Here is a 19,776-nt window from a genome sequence, read left to right as displayed (position 1 = left end):
TTGCAGATGGGCTTCCCCATCAGCTTAGCTATCTATGTCTTTACCTGTACAGAAAGAAGACTATAACCCCTCCTCTCTTGTGAAGATGAATTGAAATCTGCACTAAGGCATTTCTCTTTATCTCCAATCAAAATCAAAAGGGGTGAGTTGGTGGGAAGCTTGTTGTATACAACTTTGTGGGAACATCCCTCTAATGAGATCTGTGTAGGAGAGAAAGGAAGGGATTACTCTGAATGTCTATACAGGGTGAGTGGAACCCCAGAAAATTGTCTGTGTCCCTTAGAGGGAAGGTTACCCGTGAACAGACTATGGGTGAACCCATGCATGTGGGAGAAGGTAAAACATTCCAAGAACTTAATGACATTGAAGACTTGGTCCCCCATAGAAATATGAATTGAGAATAATGAGTGTACCAACTTAAACACTGAAAAGAGGAGCATCCTGAGCAAACGTCAGAGTTTTTCAACCAACCCTCCCAGCCGCTGAAGTCTGAATCAGGACCGCTATCAGGGATAATTACAGCTTTTTCAATACTCCACACTTTTTGAAAAATTCCTGTCCTTTAGAGTTGAAGGATGGTGAGACTTCCCAGAACCCAGACATCCTGTCCACCTCTTTGGACAATTATTCCATTTCAGAAGGGTAGGGTATCTTTTACTTTAAAGTTGTTGTTATTAGAACCCTCTGTTTTCATATGCAAAAAGGAGATTCTCAAAGTAATCCTTTTAAGAATCTTGCATAACCACCTGATCGCGACAGGAAGAGAAAGGAGAATCGTCTACCCCAGGAACACCCCTCTGTGATTTCCAGGGATTGAGATAGCTGATGGGACTATAGATAACAGATCAGGTTTGGATGTGGTGATATAAGGGGATGGAGAAAGAGAAAAACCATCGACTTTATCTTCATCTCCCATTTGAGACAAGTTATGTTTTTCTTGTGGAGAGTATGGTCATCTGGTGAGGCTTTGCCCTTTGAATAAAATACATCTTCCCACCATACCATCATAAATAAAAAAAACAGCCATGATGGGCAAAATAAGGAAGCAAGAGCTGAACCATTTTATATGTGTATTCTCTGTGCCCAACCTAGCAAAATACTACCAACGTGGAAATAGAACCCAGAGAGACATCTGCCAAAAGGTAAAAGAAATTATAAAAAGGAAACAAATATCACACCTTTTTATACACTGGGGGCAAACATACCTATAGAGTTCCTGCTAGCCTAAGTGGAAAGACTATTTGGGCCCAATTAGACACTGGGATTAACGGCTGTGCCATCACACCAGAATTGCTTCCTTGCGGATGAGAAGAAAAAATGGGAAAAGAGAGGGTATCTTGTGTCCATGGCCATGGTGAAAATCACCCACAAACAGAAGTCCCCATTACCCCCTTACCATTCTGGGAAAAGATCTGAGATTTACTGTAATGGTAATTTCCAATTTACCAACAAACTTGGTTTTAGGAAGCACAGTGCCACATTGCAATTAGTGGGTAACTCACATTTCTCAAATAGGAAGAAAAACAAAAAGGCAGAAGGTAGAGGTTACAACCAACCAAATCATCCTTCATGGGGACAGAAAAGCTCCTGTCAATGGCTTCAAAAAGTGAAAACACTGCCAGTCGGGGAAGGGTATGTTGTGAATCGGAACATGTTGTTGCTTGTTCCTTATGGAGAGCCCCTTCTTTCTGTATCAGAGAAGAGAGCATTTGCCAGACAGTCCCCATAAAGGTAATATCAAGAGTGAAGTCATTATGAAAGGAAGATAGTTCCTTAACAATCAGGGTTACACCATAGAGTCTACTTCTACCCATGGGATGGCATACCTTCCAGCCCTGTCAGTCCCTTTTGGTTCAACACCTTTTCCTCCTGTTAGCTCTGGATATTACCCTGCAGTAAAAGAATTTCAATCTGTAAGAAAGTCAACTCATTATTTTCTACCTCACATGTTAAAAGGACCTGGTAATATCAACACAAATCCTTGAGACTGCTTAACATATCATTTGTGTAACATTAAAGCTAGCGGAAATATAGACCCAAAGCACCAAAGTAATACAAATGTTCCTGTCCATAGGTATGAAGAAGGAGGACAGCACCACATGGGGGGAGATGACCCTCAGAGGGGTGACATATCATCATTGAATGAGACATGGGGCCTCATTACGACCCTGGCGGAGAGGGGTTTACGCCAGCGTAATGCATGGCGTACCTCTCCACCCTACTACGAGTTCCCGTAGCGCCATGGTGGTTTTTTCGCCTGGTTTTACCGGGCGGAAAAATCCATGGCGCTACGGGACCTGTTGTTAATTACGCCACCGTAATTTACGGTGGCGTAATTAACGCCTTCCCCACTCCCATTATACCATATGGGGCAAAAATGGGAATGGGGAAGGGTAAATGGGGATTGGGGACTTACCGCCCCGCCAAGGTCGGAATGGGGCGGTAAGTCCGCCAACCCCCATGGCGGAGTTGGCAGCTCTGCGCCATGGACCATGGTGCAAATTGCACCATGGTCCTCCGCCAGGGTCGTAATGAGGGCCATGGTATCTTCTTTTCCTCTTGGGATACTCTTTCCCTCCACATGCCTTAATGGCATAGTGTCATGGCTCCCTAAAACCACCCATGGAAGCTACCGAGAATACCTTCCAAAGTTGTATACATAAGTTACCAAGAACTGACTACCATTTCCATGCATGTGAAAGTTCTGCAAAGAGAAAGCTGAATGGAGTAATGAGGATCAGTAAAGGCGAGAAGAACAAGATGCACTCTACTGGTTGTGAGTGCAAACTAGGTGCTGGGACATTTAAAAACCCTAAGCAGCTGACAGGTGGGAGTTTGAGGGACTACTGCGCAGCAAGGAAGACCGATGAGCCAACTGACTCAAGGGGAAGGTGAGAGAAAGAAGACTTCAGGAACCCGTCCACTGCATAGAAGCCACAAGAGGAAGAGAGGGAAATACTTCCTGGCATTCGCAGGAATCGGAGAGCAGAATCCATGTCACCTGAACATGGCGAAGCACACAGCAAACAGGTGGGAGCCACAATGAACGCGGGCGCCAACAAGGGAAGTTGTGAGCATGGGCCGTTGGGTCAGCATGCCACAGAGCCACTTCACATTCACCGGAGGAGAAACAAAGGACTTCACAGAAAGCCAGTTAGTTCTCAGGGGGGAAGGTGGGACACCAGGGCATTTTGGCATCCTTACCATTGTTGCAGCGAAAGCTGCTGAGCCATCAGGAGGGAAGAATGGGCACAAATGCACTTTGACAACCTTATCAAGGACAAATAAAGATATAGGAAGTGCATACAAGGTAAAATGAGAATGTTTAACAATGGAAATAATGGAATGAATGCAAGATATACACAAGGTTGCAAGTGTGTCAAGTAAAACTCACGAGAAAGCCCTGGCAGGAAAGCCTACCAGACAAAGTCAAGTTTGCATGTCTGTTAAGAGAAGCACATGAGAAAGCCCTGGCAGGAGAGTATACCAGGCACGGTCAAGTTGGCAAGTCTGTAAAGTGTATCACATGAGGACATTCTGGTAGGAAAATACACCAGGCAAATCCAATATTGCGAGAAAAGGATACATTAAAGTGGAGAAGAAACCTGGTATGGGAGTACACCAGATACCCTGTGAAATTTCAACTAACAGCCAGGTTGTTTTGTAAACAGGTTGTTTTTATTCATCAGAGAAGTCAAAGGAAGACTCATACCCGTAGGAGTTTAAAATATCTGGAAAAGAAAACCTGGGGAAAAGAGCAATCCACTGGAACTGTGAACTGTATCCACATGGAACTTATATGTTGGAGTTATGTTTTTTCCTTTGAAATTGAACATGTGTGCATTTTCAAGGCCAACAACATTACCCTTCTCACCTTAGGGTTCATTTTAGAATGTGAGGGCCAGAATGATCTTTCGGACAAAATACATTTTTGCTTTGGACATCTTGACCTTTGAAATAACTTAGTTTTTGGTTGAGCTAGGGAAATACCTCCTAGAGTAGGGACAGCAAGGCACTTTACAATCCCCCTTTTATTTTGAATAACATTTTATAGGCCCAACTATGAGCTCTCAGTGTCTGCATCTCATTCCTGGCTCCTCACATAGTGAATAATATTAGTAGAAATTCAAGAACAAAAACAGACACACTCGATGATGAACTATTTCTAAGAAATACATATGAGGGATTTCCATCAAAAGTGGACAACCCATGGTATGGCCACATGCAGGAGGGAGGAAGAGAGAGACTGAATGAGACTTGTTAGGTTTGCTCTCTCATTCCTCATGCCACGTTTACCACCAAGTTGTTAGTAACACAGGAAATACCAGTGTACTGGCTCACTGCATGGTCCATCATGCATTTTGAAGAATCAGAAGACTGTTCCCAGGCCAAAGGGCCTATATTAAATGGTTGGATAGTAGTGATTATGGGCACAGCTTTGTAGATAATTATATAAAGTAATGAAGGCACATTGAAAGTTAGAACGGCAAACACACAGTAGTTAAATATACCTCGTATGGTCCATTTTGGCAGAGATATCTCATCAACGACACAAAGCAAAAAACAATATTAATGCCACAGGAGCAGTGCTGCCATGGTTTTGGATAAGGCCGCAGATGCAGATAATGGGGAGAGTCTTTGCAAAATAAGGTTGGACAGATGGAGTGTTGAGTTACCTTGCAGGAGTAATATTTGGGCAAGCAGAAGAAACGGTTACATTTCTGAACAGGAAGTGTCTTGTGGATTGGTCTAAGTATGCTCATTTGTACACCTGGGTTAATGGTGGTAAGGAAGCATTGCATACACAGAAAATTAAGGCACAGTCCTTATGTTTTATCTATATCGGCACAGTACATATAGGGACATCTACAGGATGCAAACTGCTATTAGTGAACATTCCGCAGTAGTGGTTGTGGCCAACAAGAAAAGGACTCATAGGAGTTTGGGCCTGCAAAGGAGTAAGAGAGAGAATTATTTATCACATGATTCTGCAGATAAATTAGCAGGAATGCCAGCAATGTACAGGCTGTTTAGTAAGACAGCTGTATTCTTTTCATCCCTGCTGGTCTCTGGGATGCATGAGGCAGCAAATGCAAAATCGTTCCAAATAACCAGGTGCGATTTGTTGCAATTGGCAAATGCCACAGAAAAGTTCTGAACACCATCAAAGAAGAATTGTGGGTTCTCAGACTAACTGTTTTGCAGAACAGAAATGTGCAAAATCTCCTCACTGCCATGGAGGGAGGAGTGTGTGTGAAAATTGGGGGAAGTTGCTACACCCTAAACCTGCAAATGATGAACAGAATGGAAGTTTAACAGAAGCTATATTTGCCTTGCATTCCCTGCAACTCCCATGAAAAAGAGACCACCAAGGTAGTAGATGAGAACTGATATCATCTGATGGTCTCATGAGTACCTACTTGGTGTTGGGAAGGTGACATCCCCTCTGCCCCCAGGCACTAGGGATGCCTTCCCGGTTAACAGGGACTTTCTTCAGTATAACCAAATATAGTTTAACTATATAGTACAGAAAAAGGCATGAACAACATCACTAGTTTGTGTAGATATTAGTAATCATAGGTAGAAGTGAAGGCCTATGTGGTAAAAATGGCATTGCATGCACAAGGCCCAAATTTGTGAGCCCAAAGAAATCCCTAGCTATTCCTGAGATTCAAGAAGGACAGAACACACCCCCCAAACCCCACAAGTCTGTTAATTGGTCCAAAGGTGTTGCAAAGAGGCATTATTTCACCCAGGAGGAATGTGCCCAACAAGGCCGCGTTCAGCACCTGGTGTTTATGTTATCTCACACTGGCCAAAGCATGACCCAGCCCATTCCCGGGTGACCACGAGGTAAAGCCCATATAACTGACTAAACCCTAAAACCCCTGAATCTCATGGCACCAGGTGCCTTTTGACCACCAATCCCAAAGTAACAAGTCCTGAAATGTTCAAAGAAGGACAGACGTATCAGTAAAGGGACAATTGTGTGATTTGTAGTACGAGATGCTGGGAGGGATACATTATATTTCAAAATGAGGGTGAAGATCTTGGAGCCAGATGGCATGGAGGAAGTGAGTGAAGTGTGAAATGTGTGTGAAATTTGTGTGTGAAGGTTAGAGTGCCCCAGAACATCCTGTGTGTCCATCTTAAGGCCTGCCAAGTGCACAAGATGAGTGATAAAACAAGCTTTATAGTAGGAGTATAATTCATTTGTTTTCTGACCTGCGACATGAGAAGAAAATTAGCCCTGCAGTGCCCACATGATGGAAGATGGACAGGCTGGGCAGGGACCAATAAACTGCCATCCCTTAAGGTACATGTATAGGGTCCATTCAATCAGCCTCATATGTATTATGTCATCTATGACAATGTTTTCCTTTATACCTTTCTGCTTGTACCTCTCTTTGGCAGAACGTTCGTAGCAGCAGAGTTTTTGCTGTTGCTCTCATCTGTGTGTGAGATTAAAATGTGTTAACCTTACAAGATCTGATTGGGTCTTTCTTCCCTAGTGTGTTGTATTCTCTCTGGTGTGAGCATTCAGGGCATGCCTTCATTGGTTGGGTAAAAAATATATAAAGTAGTAGTGACTTTTTTTTGTTGGTGCATCTAAAAAGTAAGTTTATGCTGCACATAGTAATGGGATACTGTAAAATATTGAAAAAGGTTAAGCAAGAAAGTCTAATGATGTCCCTTACCATGGGTACAGTAGAAGGTACTGCATGCCCAGTGTGCACTGATACACAGACAGAAACACCATTTGACCAACACACAATTAGAATGGTTGTGATAGATATACCTATTGGACTGCCTGGAACTAGGTTTACACCAGTTTTGATTCTGAACATTATACACCACACTAAGTAGATGGTGAGGCAGATGGAGAGTGCTGTTTAATGATCTGTGGGCCAGTAGAATATGTGCAAAGAGGAGGCAGCTTAAGGCGGGTGTGTAGAGCTTGGGACCCTCAAGTTGTGTATGACAAGAAGATTGATAAAGATGTTTTGGTCAATACATTAACCAGAGGGGGCCAACGTGATGGTGGAAGTAAAGACAGTGATATGAAAGGGCCAGTCCCCACCTGGCTCCAAATGAGAGGGAACATTCAGAATAAGTAAATTGGAATAAATTGACATTTTGTGTATGCATCCACCATGTAGAATGTAACAGTAGGATATTAGTTAGTTTACCACACTGTAGCGAACCTGTTTGCCACAATTAAGGGAGGTTCAGGTTGCTGAATACATAGAGAGGTAATGTAGCAAATGGTGGCATGCACAGTTAGGTAAGGCCTATATGTATAACTGCATTATAAATTTACAAGAAAAATGCTGTTTTCTCATTTGCAAGGCCCTGCACAGTACACAGTTTATAAAGCACAGCATTTTGGTTTAAATAGCATTATGGGGATTTTTGTTTGTCCACAATTGGTGTCTAGACGATTGCAAGTATCAAGGCTGAGAAGAAAAGGGAGGATAGCTGAAACGGCATAAACAGATGTTTCTCATGGTTCCAGTTTAGATAAGCAACAATGAAGTTATTTTTATTGTTAGCAGACAGAAACACACATAGGTTTAATTGCCAGGTGCAAGCTGAGACATTGCCGAAGGCACATTAGCAAGGTGTATTCATAGCACCCCCAATGGTGAAAGTGGTTAAACGCTTGCATGAAGAACATACAAATAGGCAGCATAAAGTGATAAAGAATATACATACTCCGGCCTTACACAATAATGAATAGGCTATGCGCGTCATGACCCAATTATATTGAGCACATGCAGGCAGTAGGATGTATCAAAAGGGTTGTATACGAATTGTTTGTTTTACAACTGTTCGAATGACAATTGACCTTTTCACAATTGACCGAATTGTGAAGGTCAATTGTACCATATATGTGGGGAGAAACCCCCCACAACCCCCTACCCAACGCCAAACCCCCCAACTCCCATATATATATATATATATATATATATATATATATATATATATATATATATATATATATATATATATATCAGTAAAAAAAACTTTGTCAAAGGGACGTTATGGTTAAGTTGCGCTACTAAAAACCTATGAAATTCAGTGAAAAAACTTTGTTAAAGGGACGTTATGGTTCAAAGAAAAACCGAAAAACCCCTGAAATTCGGCAATTATGGTAACATAAGCAACCATAACTCGTGCCACCGTGCACTGCTAACACTAACACCCAGGACATCAAACATGACATCACAAATGCCATTGATGACATCACTGATGACATCACGTGTGCATTTACTTTTCATAAAAACTCTGTACAAGCGATTCTTGTAATGCTGACCAAAAACTGTCAAGGATCATTGGGATAAATATCATGAGCTAATTAGTGCATTAAGCAATGCATTGATATAAATAGCATTCTATTATGATGTTCTATCCAGTATACTAAGCTACTCATGCAGAAACATAGGCAGTGTGTGCAGCATACATGATGAAGGTGCCATATTCATAATCTTGCAATGTTGTATACTGAAATGATAACTGCTTTCTTATTAGAGTTTGCGTACTGTGAAACATGTAATAAGTAGATAATAAAACCCACTTAATACATAATTATTACAGACAAAACACAAAGAGACAACAACACATACAAATATGAGTATATACAGGGACAGTGAAGTAAACAAAAAAGCAGAAGTAGAAGCAGAACGAGTTCATAACCTAACTGATTGTCTTTATGCAGAGAAACTATTGCTCTGTTTCAAAGCTGCTACTTACCATATGTATGTGTATCACATGATGTGACTGCACCCAAAGGAAAGGAGAGTGAGTATAAAGTATACAAATATGAGCATATACAGGGAAGGTAGAGTAATAAAAATAAAACTATGAGAAAGTGCTGATAACCCTAATGATTATCTTCATGCACAGAAAGGATTGCTCTCTTTCAAGCCTGTGTCTTCCGCTATGTATATGTTTCATATGATGTGACTTGACCCTAAATCTACAAATATAGTACCTTTTCAATTTTTACTTCCTGACTGTTACTGAAGAAAACTATGTGGCTTTGATATGTCAGTAAAGGATAAAAAGGGAGAGCCAGCCATGCAATGTCATCAGTGATGTCATCAATGACATTTGTGATGTCATCTTTGACGTCCTGGGTGTTAGTGTTAGCAGTGCACGGTGGCGCGAGTTATGGTTGCTTATGTTACCATAACTGCCGAATTTCAGGGTTTTTTTGGTGTTACTTTGAACCATAATGTCCCTTTAACAAAGTTTTTTCACTGAATTTCATAAGTTTTTAGTAGAGCAACTTAACCATAACGTCCCTTTAACAAAGTATTTTTACTGAATTTCATAGGTTTTTAGTAGCACAACTTAACCATAATGTCCCTTTAGCAAAGTTTTTTCACTGAATTTCATAGGTTTTTAGTAGCACAACTTAACCATAATATCCCTGACTTCATATACATGTAACATAGAACATACTAACCCCCTCGTAGTGATTTTCATGTCCGCGGACTACCGCCATGTCCACGGACATATCGAAAATCTGAGCGTAGTGAATGTACATTTAAATAGTGTGCCCTATTTCCCCTTTGAATTTGGCTCTGAAAAGAGCCATTTTTTTTTGTTTTTTTACAGATGCTTGACAGACACCTGTTATTTTGTATTTTTTTTCTTGTTTTATTTTCTTACTTTACTCCTAAAATCTTCACATAACCTTCTCCAAAGCAACCCTTACATTCCAAAATAGAAAGGCATTTCCCGTAAAAGATAAAGAGATGACATCTTCTTTAAAATTAACAGCATTACTGGCATCAATATTCTCATTATTACAGAAGAACATACCAGCTCTAAGCATGAAGGCACACATGCCTCGGTTGATGACACACCTAGCAATGTTTTGCTGAGGACAAAAAACTGAACTATTGTCCCATATTGCCCTAGGTAGTAATCCAGAAAAAATTACTTTCGCATTTGGAAGGATCTTCATTACGGCTTGAACCAAGCGTTCCAAATCAGCCAACAAAGTAGGGGCACTGACGTTGCCCAAATGGAAAGCACCATAGTGCAAAACTACCACATGCGGACTGTTCATCGTGGCCATATCCTCACAAACTTGTACAATTCCCTGTACATTGCAATCAGGCACAGTGCTCCACACCACCTCCACTCCTTTCACATCAAAGTTCTTTGCAACATGCCTGCATTGAGCGTACTGTTGTAAACCATACACAAACATATCTCCAAGCACCAACACCCTGACTTTCTCTACTTCTGCCATCTTCACCACACACAGTCTCTTTCAACACAAATCCACAACCTCGACATCTGATTGGCTGATCCACACAGTCTTCTTTCCATGTTGGATTTCCTGGAAAAACCCAGATGTAGCACGCCCTGTCCACGAACAGCCGCGGTGTCCGCGGACGGCGTCCACTTTACTCTCTGTGCCATTCTCTCATTGCATACAGCTAAGCAATCACACAATACGAATAACATCCTCAGAACACCCCCATTTTGTGAATTTTCGAACATTTCAGGACAATTATCATTTCATTATTCAACATATTAACATTACAAATATTATACTTTCATCTTGTACTCTGCACACAATGCTATGTTTCTCCATTAGTAGCTCAGTATACTAGATAGAATCCCATAATACAATGCTATTTATATCAATGCATCGTTCAAAGCACTAATAACGGTATGATATTTATTGCAATATACTTGACACTTTTTTTCGCAACATTATAATAAAAATCCCTAGTACACAAATTCCATGAAAAGTACATACACATGTGATGTCATCAGTGATTTCATCAATGACATTTGCGATGTCATCTTTGATGTCCTGGGTGTTAGTCTTAGCAGTGCACGGTGGTGGCGCGAGTTATTTTTCATAGCTTACCATAACTTGCGATTTTCATGGGTCTTGCGGCTGTACTTCGAACCATAACGTCCCTTAAACAAACTTTTTTTAATATCACGCAAACAATATACAAACATGGCGTGCAAAAAACAACTTCTCACAGATGGCTTTACACAGAATGTTGCAAAGTATGAATTTATGCTCGTTCACAATGAAGGTCAGCTACTTCCATTTTTTTCTCGGGCCCCGTAGAGGCTCACGAAGCGGACTATAAGGTTGTATTGGGCCTCATTACAACCCAGGCGTTAAGGGTTTAACGGCGCCGTCGGCGCCGTTAACCCTTAACGCCTGATTATCATTTTAATGCCTGCTTTTATCAGGCGTTAAAATGCAAGGCACTAACCTGCCTTGGTGCTAATTACGGCACCGTAATTTACAGTGCCGTAATTAGCGCCTTCCCCACTCCCATTATGCCCTATGGGGCAAAAATGGAAATGGGGAATAGGGATTTACCGCCCCATGGTGGTAAAGTAGGGAACTTACCGCCTGGGTTGTAATGAGGCCCATTGTGTTTTGAACTTGACAGACAGAGATTGTGATGAAAGACTTCTCTTGAAGGAGTGTTGCTAAAACGTAAGAGAAGATAAGGATGACATTTCTGAAACTAAACCACTTTTATATATTATATCACTATGCGTAATGTACAGGGCAGTATATGTAATTCAGTGTAGCAGTCAATGGTAGCATGTGTGGTGGATTTTGTTTTATATAATTATAATAATGTGTTTTGTTTGGGTTATAGCCCACAAGCTGACAGAAAATTAAGTGAAAATGTCTGTGGAACTTCTTTGGGCTATTTTTTTTTCTTTTTTTACATGCACCGTGGTATGCGGTTCTGACATGGTGAGAGCTGTTGTACACCCAGAAGGAGAACTCAGCATCCAAAGGGGCGCATCAAAGCCTGTAAGGCAGAACTTGAGCTTCGGGATACAGTATCGAGGCACGTCTCCAAAGCTGAAGAGAGAATTAGCAGGACGCCCGAGAAGCTTCTTGCCAGTCGGTCGGGCACCAATGTAGTGAACCTGGATAGACCGAAAGGTGGTGGTGTGCCCTTTAGTGGGTAGACCGTCCGGCCCGACAACGGTACTTAGACCACCTAATGTAGCCTACATAGGAGAATAGGAGAGTGGAAGATACTGTCGTAGGTGGACCGAGGGGTCTGACAACTAAGCAGAGACTGCCAGCAGTAACTGGCCATGGAGTGAGGCTGCAGAAAAAGCATGGATGAAGAAGTTGAAGTAGAGAGAGTGGACCTATGTCCGCCTAGAAACTGGTGAATAGTTCCATGGGAGAAGGTAACAGAAACAGGTAATAGTCCAGGAGGGGGGTGGGAAGATGCAAGATTGTAAACAGTAAAGAAGCAGATGGAGTAGTGAGTCACTTGTAACATAATTCCCTGTGCATTGCCAGAAGAGTGTGGTGCTGGAGAGTCGAGAGGTACTCTGGGACCATCTGCATCATCCCAGTGTGTGCAAAATAAAGAATATAAAGAAAGTGGAGTTGGTGAAAACCACTGCAAAGGAATTACTTGTATTAGTGAGAAATGTAAGAGACAATGGGGAACCAACTAAGAGTAGGGACTCATTCTACTAGCCATACAAGGATCCTGTAGAGCCATTTTGTTTTCTTTTGGGTTATAAGAAGCCCAGATATTTTAGGGAACTTTTACTTTGAATAACCTGAGAGTTTTTGGGACACAACTTGCATCCAGGAGAAGGGAGTCATTCTCCTGGGTTATGAGCAGGAGCAGAATGTTATACTGTTTGTTGTAATGACAGGTATAGCATAGGAGCCTTTTTGAATGGGATGGTGCCTTTTCATTTGGACTCATACAGACTTCCTGATGGACACCCAAGTTTGTTTAGTTTAGTTTGGGAAACCCCATTAGAGTAAGGACAGATGGGTTTATTTTTATTTTAAGGAAAAGTCTATAGGAACCATCTTGTCACCAGAGTGGGATATCCTATAGCCTGGTATGTAGGGATACCACCAGGGCCATACTGTCTCTGATTTATGCTCCTACATTCTCATGCAAAGTGTCCCATTCTCCCACAGATAAAGTGCGATCTTCCGAACCTGGGTCTTTCTCCTCCACATATGAATCTGTTCCCCTTTCCTCTTCGAAAGCTGTCCCTCGCTTGTGGAAAATAACCTCCTGTGAAAAATACCTTACTTGTGGGATGTATCAGCATTGCATAATGTACTCTTCTTGTTGTGAATACCCTCCTTGTGTAGAATACACGGTCTATACAATCCTTCCCTGCAAGGGGTTGTATGCATGTTTTTCTTTGGTGGTGGGTCTAATCACTGCTCCTACCATGCTAAATGTAGCTAATTTCATTTGTAACAATTTTGCTTCTGCCATCAGAGCTTGATCAACTTTGTTTCTCTCTTTATTCTGTTTCGCTCTGCAATGGTGTATTATGTGTGTGTTTGTATCTTGGCCGATCCTTTTGTCTCAATTCCTACCACTTTCTCTAATTCTGCCCATACTGCTTCGGGGAGACCTCTCACCAATATATGACAACATACAGGGATGTTTCTATCCCATGGTTGTCATGGCTCTAATCGGCAAATCTCATGTATCTGCTTAATGTACTGTGCGGGGTCCTCATCTGGACCCATATTGCAATTCATGTCAGGCTGCAAGTCTGATGTATCTGCGTACATTTCCATTGATGCACTCCAAGTGTGTGCTCAGCAGTTATTGAAAGGTGTGCCATCATGGTCATTACTATTCAAAGTCATCCCATCATACCCTGCCTTTCTCCAAATTGTGTCTGCCCGCTCAGCCAAAATCAACGCGAACAAGTTTTGCATATCCCTTAAAGCCAGGGTAATCCCTGATGCCTGTTTCACAAGAGTGTTAATCCACTTGCCTGCCCCTGATGTGAGGTATGGCATGCTGTTCATCTCATTTTCTTTGTCCATATCTGCCTAGGTATGCACTGAGGCCCCCGTCCCCATAATTGGCCCTCTGGCCTTCCGCCCCCTGCACCTGCAACTCCCGTCTTGAGACCTGTTGCCAACTCTGGATCTGACCTTCTAGTTATCTTCTCACAATGAATAGCTGTATGGAAAATCACCTCTGCGACCCTGCACCTGGAAACTCACCAAGGCACTTTTACCTCTGAACCAAATGCCACGCTGTTAGTGGGGGTGCTCTGCTCACATCCTAGTTCTTCAATTTGGCTGTGTTGGCTTTCTTGTGTGTCTCACTGTGTCCTTTGCAACCATTATGAATTTGTATGGCTATCATGACAATGTTCTCCCTCACAACAATTAGCTGAACACTTGTTTGGCATCTCCTTCCATCCTGAACTTGGTTGCTTGGAGCATTCTGTCCAACAGCAGAAATAAACCTTCAATTAACTGACCATAGCTTGGAAATGCAGGCTAGCACACAATAATAGGAACATCTACAGCCTTCTGCAATGGTGTGATTTAACAGGGCAGACCTCTTGCTCAATACATCATCTATCAACTACACTTTACTAAAACCTAACCTACATAATCCAATTAAATCCAAACTGCATAACCTTTTCCAATATTATAAGTGCATGATTGTTTTTCTATGCAGCACACATCCTAAAGCTCCCTGAAGTGTGGCAAAACTAAATCTATTCTAACTACAATGTCACACCATGGGAAACACATGACACCTACATCACTACCGGTGGTCCGATGTCTTGCTAAAAGAGTTTTCCTATCGTGTTCTTGCGCAGACCTTTTGGAGTTAGGACTTGCATGTTTACAGTTGAAAAGGCAGTAAGGTGTTTTGCATGCCCATTCCCATGCAACTTGGCAGGTGTGTACCGGGAAACAAAAGAGGTCATGGAAATGTTACTCAGTGACCCGACATCACACAACACAAGCCCCATTCCCATGAGAAAATGTGGAAACGCCACAGAAACAAGGCTGAGGTTGCAGAGGCCAATCATGATTTCACCAGAGTACGACCTCAGGTGATATTCATATGCCGAGGACACACAAATCCTGGTCCATTTAGATCTTGACCAGGTGGAGATGTTGTTGTGCCTGTGTCGGTGCTTGGAGGCTGATGGGGTTGGATGAAGCAGAACTGGCTGAAGCTCAACAGGTATACGCTGGAAGTGTTGGTTGTGGGTGCACCAGTGGGGTTGTCACTTTTGGTACCTGCTTTCTGGCATTTGTTACTGGGGAATCTCTCAGCCCCAGTTTTGGTAGTAAAGAATCTGGGGGTGATGTTTTCGGCTGCCCTTTCTATGACTCAACAAGTGGCTGCAGTTTGTATATCTGGGCATTTCCAGTTTAGGATTCTGCAGGAGGTGCTTCCTTTTATTCCTCTCGATCTTCGTCCACCAGTGGTAGCTGTTCTCTTCCTTAGTCAAGTTGACTATTGTAATTCACTTGATCAGGCCCTTTGTCTGGGCCAGTTAGAGTGAATTACAATAGTAATACAAAATCCAAATACACTATAATCCAAACACACTATAAGAAAAATGAACACAAGCAAGTAGACTTATCAACCAATACCATCAAACTAAAATACATATATACAATCACAGGTTTAAGTGCATACTACAACTCAAGATACTCCTGCAAGGGAATGAACAGGTGAGTATTACACACAAAAAGGTCCACAGAGAGTTTACCCCTAACTAATATTGTCCAACCCTAAATTGCCTGGGGCCTTGTGCCCTATTGTTCAGGATACAATGATATAGCACTCAGGAGGCAGGAGAAAATGTAGGTAGGGTCTCTGGGGTCCAGTGATGGATTCTTAGAGCCAGGGTTCAGGATAGACAGTGTCCAAAATTCCCCCCAACAGTTAGAAGTCATGCCAAGGCAAGTATTGGCAAAGCCAATAAGTTTTAGATTAAGAACATTATAAGTCCATTGACTTACAATGTGAGTGTAGGGGTATGTTAAAAGCTGAGTAACTTAACCCCCTAACTCTGAATCTTCCCAAGTCTTTCCAGAACAAAGGAAGGGTGCCCTGGCTTACTTTTCCCACTGAATTCCGCGGGCCTCGATTTTCACAGGTTGCAGGTTCGAGTGATTCTCCGGTTAGGATCTTTTGCTGGTGCAACGACTCTTGATGAAGAAATGCAGAAACAAACGATGCAGCACCCTTCTCGGGACTAGAGGCGGGTCAGAAAAGCAGGTTTCGGACTGTGCACGCCACGCACAGCGATGCAGCAGGACTCAGTAGCTGTGGTCGGACTTTCTGGTCTTTCTCAGGTCCCCTTGGTGCTAGGATGCCAAAATGTCGCAGAGGGTGTCATTGCAGTCGCAGCTGAGATTGTGCCAAGCTTCAGGGCGAAACTCAGAACGGCAACGAAGATAACATGGTAGCCCAAAAACTAAGCTGGTCAGCCACAGGACGATTCCTGAGCACTTCTGAAGGCGTTTTTTGTGCTGGGCACCGAGTAGGCTTCGGGAATGGATGGTCCCTCCACTCCTGGGGTCATAGCACCTTCGCAGGCCTACTGGAGATCAAGAGACAGACAGGGCTCCACCAGGACTGTAGCAGAAGTTGGTTGCCGGGCCTCCTTCAGACAGGTTACAGGTTTTTTGCCGGTATTCTCAGCTGAACAGATTCTTGGCTCCTTTAGGTTCTTTCAGGATCTCTCAGAATTGCATGCAAGGGCCCTCTTCTTATCCTAAAAGCCAGGTAGGAGTCAAAACACTCACTAGCCAATGGTAGAACTAGCCCACACACACACCCCACAGTGGTCCAATCAGAACCACTGGCAGGAACACCCATGCATACCACTCAGACACATAAACCAGGATGTGTATTAGGGTCAGACTGACCAGGCCCACATCCTGCCTGCAAACACACAAAGCCCTCCAGTAGCCCGCCAAATGCTCCTGCTTTCCCGGGCACTGGAAGTCCTTATACAGATCTTTCTGGCCTCTGAGGCCAGTAGAAGGCTAAACAACAAGATGCAAAAAAGAATGGGCGAAAAGACGTTGTGGCACAGCCATGTTTGACTAGTAGCCACAGTAAGTAGCCAAACGCAGTAAACGCGATTAAGCTAATACAAAATTCCCCAAAAAGTGGCGAAAAGTCACTGCTGCCACCAGCCCATCTTTTAAGCACCTTAGAATAACCAAAAAATCCTTTGAGTGTTAGTCTAGGGCAAAACAAAAATGAACCCCATTGCACTGCAGTGTAAGCTGCTGTGTGCAATGATAAAAAGTTACCACATGTGATACAAAAGTAACCACAAGTAGCAACACAGTCACAAGACTAAGGGAAACACTGTTTCCCAGTACTGATAGCCTTAACGACATATCAGTTTCCCCATTATATGTGAACAAAGTCCACTACAGTGAAGCTTACGGCTTCACTGTACTGCAAAAAGTACAGGTCAGATTGAAAAATAAAAGCAACAAGTTTGGGGGTTCCATAAAGATGGAAGCAAAGGTGCAGTAAAGAGAATCTTTCCTAACACACAAAATCAGCTCAGGTGTAGGCAATGGAGTCAGGCCCAGCACAAAAGGAGCACACCCACACACCACACCCCTTCCCACACCAAAATGATACCACTTGCACTTGCCATACTGGGGCTGCAGGACATGCCTGCTCTGCTACTCCTTGAGCAAGCAGTACAACAGGCAACACAGAGGAGACGCAGGAGGAGAAGGAGGTTGAGACCGGCCCCGCAAATCCCACCAGTGCAGGCAGTTGTTCTCCGCAGACAGCCATCAATTCCACTTATAAGGGCTAATCCATTGGACTTAACCCCAGCACAGATCCACACTCTGTACTGGCCTGGACTGGGACACCATTACCACCATAGTAGAATTAATACAGGAAGACTTGGTCAGCCTGATCAGCATCCGCACAGCCATCCCCCCTCTGCTGAAGGTGGCATCTGTGCTCCACTTCCTGGCCACAGGCACTTACCAACACACAGTGGGCCAAATGCATGTCATGTTGCAATCATGCTTCTCTGTTGTGCTAAATCAAGTTCTGGATGCACTACTAAAGCGTGCAATTCCAACATATCCCTACCACGGACACCACAGGAGGCAAATGCCACCAAAATAGCATTCCATGCACTGGCAGGCATGCCCAATGTAATTGTTGCCCTCGACTGCAACCACGTAGAGTTGGAAGTCCCACATGCCGTGGAGGTGGTGTACCGCAATCGGAAGTTATACCACTCCATCAACGTGCAGATGGTGTGTGATGCCAGCAGATAATAACACATTGCTGTGCCAGATACCCAGGATCCACGCATGATGCCATGGTGCTGCGGAACTCCTCACTAAACCGCTACGTGGAAGGAGACGTCGTACGACGTGGCTGGCTGTTGGGTGAGTCTGCCCACTGGGCCATGGGAGGAGAGAGTTGGAGGGGCCTACATGCATATGCAAGGGGAATGCCCTCTGAGCCATGGGAGGAGAGGGTTGGGGGGGCCTACATGCATCTGGAGTAACCCCCTGCCACACAGCCCTCACACGCGTACAAAATGGACCTTGACAATGCATCCGGGTGCCTGGTGGTTCCGATGTCTAGGCCCCTAAGTTATGTACATCACCCAAGGCTAGCACCATGAAAGATGTACAGGCTGAGCACATATGGCAACAGAGCAGTATTCTTACACATACCTCCTTCTGCTCCCATGCAGGTGATGCTGGCTATATCCTGATGGCGTGGCTCCTCACCCCTATCAGGAATCCGCAGAACAGGCATGAAGAGGACTTCAATCGTGCACATACACGCATGCATGTGGTCATTGAGCAGACCTTTGGCCTGTTGAAGGCAAGGTCTTGCTACCTCAGCAGGTCGGGTGGCGCCCTCATTTACGGGCCTGCGAAGGTGGGCAAGATCATCATGGTATGTGCAATGCTGCATAACATGTGCATCCGGCGGAATGTACCCATGCCACCTGACATGGAGCTGCCACCACCTGGTGAAGTAGAAGGAGAGGAAGGAGCAGATGTTGGACATAGGCCAGGACGCGATACACTTGAGGGTCACGCAGTGCGCCAATCAGTCATAAACCAATCATTCTGATGTACTGGGATGCAGAGGTTGCCATTTATTGGGAACTGTGAGCACTGGGTGTGGGGTTATATGGGCACAGTGCACTATGAAGCAATACATTGACACACACCAAAGAAGCAATGTCCACTCATGTGAAGTTTTGTACACAACTGGTGTATTCAAGTGATTGTTTGTACAACATGATTTAACACTCCACGCCCCCAAACAATACCCTGCCTGCCTCCCCCAAAACCCCCCACACACACACCACCCCCCACACACCCCCAGTACTACACCCCCCACACCCCCACACACCCCCAGTAATACACCCCCATCACCCCCACACACGCCCCACCCCCCCCACACACCCCCAGTGCTACACCCCCCGCCACCTCCCACACACTCCCCACACCCCCAGTACTACACCCCCCACCACCTCCCACACAACCCCCACCCACCCACCCACACACCCCCAGTACTACACCCCCCCACGAGCCACCACCACCCTCCCCCTGACACCCAAAATCATCAATGGCACAACATGTGTCTGGATGATGTGCTAAACAGAATGTGCAGGGTGGCCCTGCTACTGTGGAGCCCCCTTCAGAGGTGGGGGTTTCATCTCTGAGCGCCGACCACTCCGCAGGGACATGCGCACAAGGCTGGTCTGTGTGGAACTTGCTGGTGTGGTAGATGCAGATGAGGTAGATGGTTGTGTCCCCAAAGCCGCAGTTTGCCGCTGCACCATGCTGTCTGCAATCCTGGTGAGGATCTGGCCCAAAACATTGAATCCATCCCGGCGGACGTGGAAACACCAGCACCATCACGAGATGGTGCCGTTGTTTCCACTTCCCCATTCCCATTGAGTCCTATA

This window comes from Ambystoma mexicanum, chromosome 1q (assembly GCF_040938575.1).
Source record: "Ambystoma mexicanum isolate Mex_15411 chromosome 1q, UKY_AmexF1_1, whole genome shotgun sequence".
NCBI lineage: Eukaryota > Metazoa > Chordata > Amphibia > Caudata > Ambystomatidae > Ambystoma > Ambystoma mexicanum.
The sequence above is the reverse complement of the archived record's forward strand: the minus strand, read 5'-3'. Positions refer to the sequence as shown.